The sequence below is a fragment of the Lichenostomus cassidix genome, chromosome 3, assembly GCF_008360975.1.
Source record: "Lichenostomus cassidix isolate B80296 chromosome 3, HeHo_3.0, whole genome shotgun sequence".
In the NCBI taxonomy this organism is placed as follows: Eukaryota; Metazoa; Chordata; class Aves; order Passeriformes; family Meliphagidae; genus Lichenostomus; species Lichenostomus cassidix.
The window spans coordinates 77,120,092-77,125,440 of NC_139483.1; the positions used below are offsets into that span (position 1 = coordinate 77,120,092).

Consider the following 5,349-nt stretch of genomic DNA (forward strand, 5'->3'; position numbering starts at 1 on the left):
CATGCATGGGAGGGACAAAAATAAGGTGCCAGGGTGGTCCAGCACCAACACGTGCTGCCAATGGAGACCTCAGGAACAGCAGCATGGTAATAGCAATGCAGCCTGTTCCAAAGGGACATGGAAAATACAAGCAGATACTCAAAAGTATGAAGTACTTTTGAAAACAATCACTTATGAGGGGCATTTAGAAGAGTTCCTCGGGAAAAATATGCAAGCCATACCATTGAGAGTTCATGGGATCTAATTGTAGACACATAAACATTTGCAGAAGATGGGTTTTCAGACACAGAATAAAAATCATCATGGCTCTATTTTTTTAAGAAGACAGAGATCCTTGTCCCTACATGGAAGCTGCCCAGAGCACTCTTAAAAGTACGCTGTTAAAGCTACTGATGTACCCATCAATGAAGTAGATGCCCTGTGCCTAAACAGTTCCTTTCCAGAGATCCCTTCTAGAGAAAGTTCAAGGTGCTGGTTTTGCCCCTGCTTGTGGCCAGTGTTTACAGTCAAAGAGGAGAAACAGAACTACTTAAGCTGATAATCAGCTTTTGCTTCTGACACAGTTTTAAAAGCTGGCTGGGCAGGTGAGAGTGTACAAGAGGTTTGAATGTGCCAAGGGCTGAATTTATACTGACACTGCACTGGGCTGTCAAACACAAAGCAAAGACATGAGCTATGCAGCTGCTGCCAATGTGTCCTGGGAGCTGTTTACTTTGTCCGGTGGCTGTTTTTAATCTGAGCTTCAGATGGGAGCTTCTCTGGTGAAGCAAGCTTGCCCAAAGCCACCCTTCACAAAGGGTTATTAGTTATTTACAGAGGAGACCAAAGCAGAGATTAGTAGAGGATCAGAGATATCACACCTGCTCTGACCACTGCTCAGCTAGGTCAATAACCAACCCTTTGTGATGGTCTGGATGCCTGGCAACATGGGACACTCAAATCCTGCTTCTGTCCTGACTTCTCAGTTTGTATCGCTGTGATTTCTGTGACCTTAAAGAGAAGTTGTTCACATCCAAGCCCCTGAAGTGATGAATCCTTGAAGCCATTGTGATACCTAAGTTGCATCAAAAAGCCGGATGGAGGTACCACATTCTCCAAACTGACTTATCAACTCCCCAACACCTTGATGTTCCCAAGATACAAGTAAAAGGATTTTATTACCTGCTGCCTGCATTTGCACAGCACTTGCCCACAATGTAGTTGGTCCCAAGACCAGCAGCTTCACAGGAAAATATAAAAACTTACATAGCAATAGAATGACCTGGTGAGATTTTCCAACTGTGACTCTCGTAGCTGCTCTGACTGAGTCCAAAATCCTAAGGTCCCTGGGGGCCTGGCAAAACATCTGGCTTGTAGAGTCTCTCACAGCATGTGGTAGGTACAACTAAATCATTTCATAGCCACTTCATCTTGCTGAATGTAGCACAAAGATAATAAAGCAGTTTCAGTCTAAAACACTAGCTCCCAGGTCAGTACAAATGGATTAAATTGATTAAATCTGGGCCACATCACCGCATGGGACAATTCATAATGTCAATAAGACATTAAACAGCAGGACTTGTCCTCTTAGCAGTCAAATAACATATCTCCCACAGCCTATTGGAGGACCCTTTTGTAAAGTTTCATGTCAGGACCTAATATCATGCCTGTGAGTCACCAGAAGGGCCCACCTCATTGAATATCAGGCAACAGCACATACCTGGAGCTGATCGGTTCACAAAGAAAGTTCACTGTGTACACACTAATGACAACACAAAGTATTTCACAAAAGCACCTTCCATTTTGCTGTGAAGAGCTGATTTTCACGAGGAGCTGATGTGGATTTCCAGATCTTGACAGAACCAGCTTTGCTTCACTTGTGCTCTGGGCCATATGGGGGTGGTTCCCAGAAGGGCCAGTTCCTTCCTGCTGCTGCTACCTGGGCTGGCAAGCCCAGGACACACAGCACAGTCCCAGTCCACATCTAGGACTTGTCTCCTGTTAAACCACTTATCTCCATACCTGTCCTCACCATCAGAGTGGGGCAGCTATGTCCCAGCTGTGAAAGACCAAGGGACAAATGAAAGCCCATGGCTCAAAGCTCCCTCCTGGAAAGATTTGCCTTCTCCAACCTGTTTGCATTCACATCTCAAGGGCATTTAAACCACATGGTCTAAGGAGCCCAGCTGCTCAGCACTACCCCAGAAAGAGGCAGCCTCCTATATTAATGGTTATAATCCCGATGGTTTGCAGATTCCCCTCTTCCCTAACTCTGGCACAATGGCACACATGTTGCTGTCATGCCTATTGGCATCCCAAGGCCTCCTTTTGAGATTCTACTCACACAGCCTGCCAAATGTCAGGATGAACAATTACCTCTGGTGATTGACACGAAGGAAGAGAGCTTCAGCAGTCATTAACAGAGGCCTTCACTGCAACAAAACACACTCGTCTATTCTCTCTTCCTAAAACACAGCTTGTGAAGAGGGAAAGAGAGAGAGACAGAGAAAAAATGGGAGCAAGCAAGCTTCTTTTCCCTTCTGTAAACTTAGAGCTGTTTTCAATTTTCATGGGTTTTAGCTTGAAGAACTGTACAATTCTTTTTTAAAGGATATATAAATTGCCATTTGATAAAAAGAAGAAGTTTGCTCTCTAGTGGCTGAATCTAAATAGCTCAAAAAACCACAGGCTGCTGAAGAAAGGGAGAGTTTCTCTGAAAATGTGCTTAGCTGCTAATCTTTGTGCCACTAAATATTTGATCTTTGTCAATATTCACTGTTGAACTACTATGACTGGTCTGATTCTAATAAGCAAAACCAAAGTGTATTAAGTATTAAGATCCAATCTTGTGGAGTTTCTAGCTGCAAAAGGAAAAGGTTCTGTCTCTAGATGCTTCCTGATGTGGGAAAGGTCTAGGATAGGGTCTGAAGGGTCAACTGACGTAGGAGAATCTGCTTTACTATCCAGATGTCACTGGCCATAGAAAGTTTGTAAGACCACTACAACATTGGCTGACTCCTACTGGTGGTAGGTTGCCTTTGGCCATATCAGGCCAACCCTGCACTATGACACTTCCATTTATTATGCTGATTTTGAGCTGGGACTGGCTTGTGCCAGCAGCCAAGATGTCATAGGATGGAAGAGTGCAGGACTGCTGGCAGATGAGGTCAAGAGGGCAGGGGCTGTCCCCAGGCCAAGAGGAGGACCCCAGACAGTGCCCAGGCTCCTGCACCCATCTGCGACCCCAGGGTAGCTTGCAAAGCTGCGCAGTTGAGTCAGGATACAGAAGGGACTTCCAGTTTCTTCACATTTGCATTTCTGTCCCTGGTCTTTTGTCTCAGGGATTTCAGAGCAAGAAGGTCCAGTCTGCTCCTTGCATCCAGCCCTGCTCTCTGGTTTCCCTTCATAGAGACCCACATCATGACCCCTAAGACCTCATGTAGATCCCAGCATCTGGGATTAGGATGGTGCTCCAGAGAAGTGTTTTTCCCAGGGTAGTCCCACAGCCTTTAGCAGAAGATGTATACGGCACGTCTGGCAGGAGCCGGGTGCCAGAGTGTGATGGGTTTAGCCTAGGAACTGCAATGATTACCAGACATTTCCTATTCACAAGGGAGGGAAAGGGAAAAAAATCAAAGAAACAAACCAAAGATGCAGCCTCAGTGTGGGCCAATCCAATCCACTTCTTAATTAGTGCTCTTATTTCACAGAAAAGTCTGCAAGACCTCATGTTTCAGCAGCCAGATGGAGAAGGGGACAAGGCAGATAAGTGACAGCCAGGTCTCGACAGCCCACCCACTTGTGAGGCCCATTCCCAGGCAGAGTAATTGCCAATCAGAAGCAAACTACTTTATAATTAAAGCATTGTATGAGCAAAGGGATGTCTGGGGCTTTTGCTTAATTGATAGACATGGCAGAGAAGCACAGACGCATGGAGAGAGGGGCTTAGGCAACAATTGCTGAAATCAGTGAGGGTTTTTGCACAGAGCTAATCCTGGGCAGGAGCAGAGCTAGGGCAGGTGTAGAGGTATTAGCAATCCTCCAGCCAAACCCTGCTGTATCTTGGCCCAGGAGAGTGTGTACACCTCCTCCTCCTTCCACACACCCAGGGCAGGCAGGGGCACAGCCAGGCCCTTAGGGATCTCATTCCCAAAAGAGGAGCTCCATATGTTTTGTCACCATGGATCATGCAAGTCTGGGCCATGCTCCATGGCTTCTGCTGCTCTGGCTCCTGGCCCACTGCCTGGCTTGCACGCTGCCTTAAGAAGCCCTTTACAGAGCACAGATCTTATAAAGTTCTCCATTGAGGAGTCCTTCTCTTTTCTTCTTGTTGCTCCTTCTCAGAAGATGAGTCTTGGTCTTTGGCCACAATGCCAGACTACCTCTCTTAACTGTCCTGTTCCTCATGCTCAGGAAATCCTCTTTTGCGGCTTAAACCAGAAAGGGACTGCTGTGGTTATCCAGTCTGGTCTCCAAAAGCACTGAGTTCATTTGGCCTCCCAGCACTGAGTCCTTCTTGAACAAAGGTAAATCTTTGAGAAGTATCTTGTTTAAGAAGTGCAACATGATAAGGAAAGTCCATCCTTGATGCCAAGCACATGGCGGCGTGGATGGTACAATCTCACCCCACAGAGCAGAAATTCCATAGACAATTGTTGTATTTTGATCTTGAAACAAATAATGCATACTCATTTACAGAACAAAACCACCACACCTCAGTCATATTTCATCACTACTGTATTGCAGCATTTCGGATTCTTTTCTTCATTTTGAGTTAGTAATATTCTAGATGGAAAATGCAGAAGCAGGTTTAGAAATAATTTCTGAGTTTAATCAGACCCTTGGAGATAAGGAAGTGACTAAATTAGTTTCTAGGGCTGTCTTTCGCAGCAGCATCATTTCCTATTATGAGCTAATCCGGAGTGGCACAACATCAGTGGGAACCAGATTTCATTTTTGGGGCTCTTTGCAAATCCCTAACCTCCCCAGTAACCATATATTACAACCCAGCCCTGGAGGCATGGGTAACTAAGGCTCTTGTTAATAGATCCCTTGGGTCTGATTAGAGTTAAATGACACAATGACCAATGTTCATATATATCTATAATTTGGCAGGTTTATTCTAGAAAAATTTGGTTTCAATGGAAGGAAGGTATGTAGCTGTTTTGTTATTAACTGTAAAAATGCAGTAATATAAAAGTATAAAGATATCACTTGAGAAAATTTTTATGGGAAAGAAAACAAGAAAAAAAGGATAAGAATAGATAGTGGACAGGAAACATCAGTGGATCAAGTGACAGGACTTGGCTGTTGCAATTTCGATGTCCATTGGTCTGAGTGATGGTAGCAGTCTTGATCCATCAGGATGTG

At 44.9% G+C, this 5,349-nt stretch overlaps 1 long non-coding RNA gene across 1 annotated transcript; it reads right to left on the minus strand.

Annotated features, from left to right (window-relative positions):
- Positions 1–1,167: 1,167 nt before the first annotated feature.
- On the minus strand, positions 1,168–3,017 carry LOC146440035 (uncharacterized). Its single transcript, XR_014851337.1, has 3 exons — positions 2,921–3,017; positions 2,356–2,411; positions 1,168–1,333 (listed from the first exon to the last, which is right to left on the minus strand). It is a non-coding gene; the product is annotated as an uncharacterized LOC146440035 (long non-coding RNA).
- Between the last annotated feature and the right edge of the window lie 2,332 nt (positions 3,018–5,349).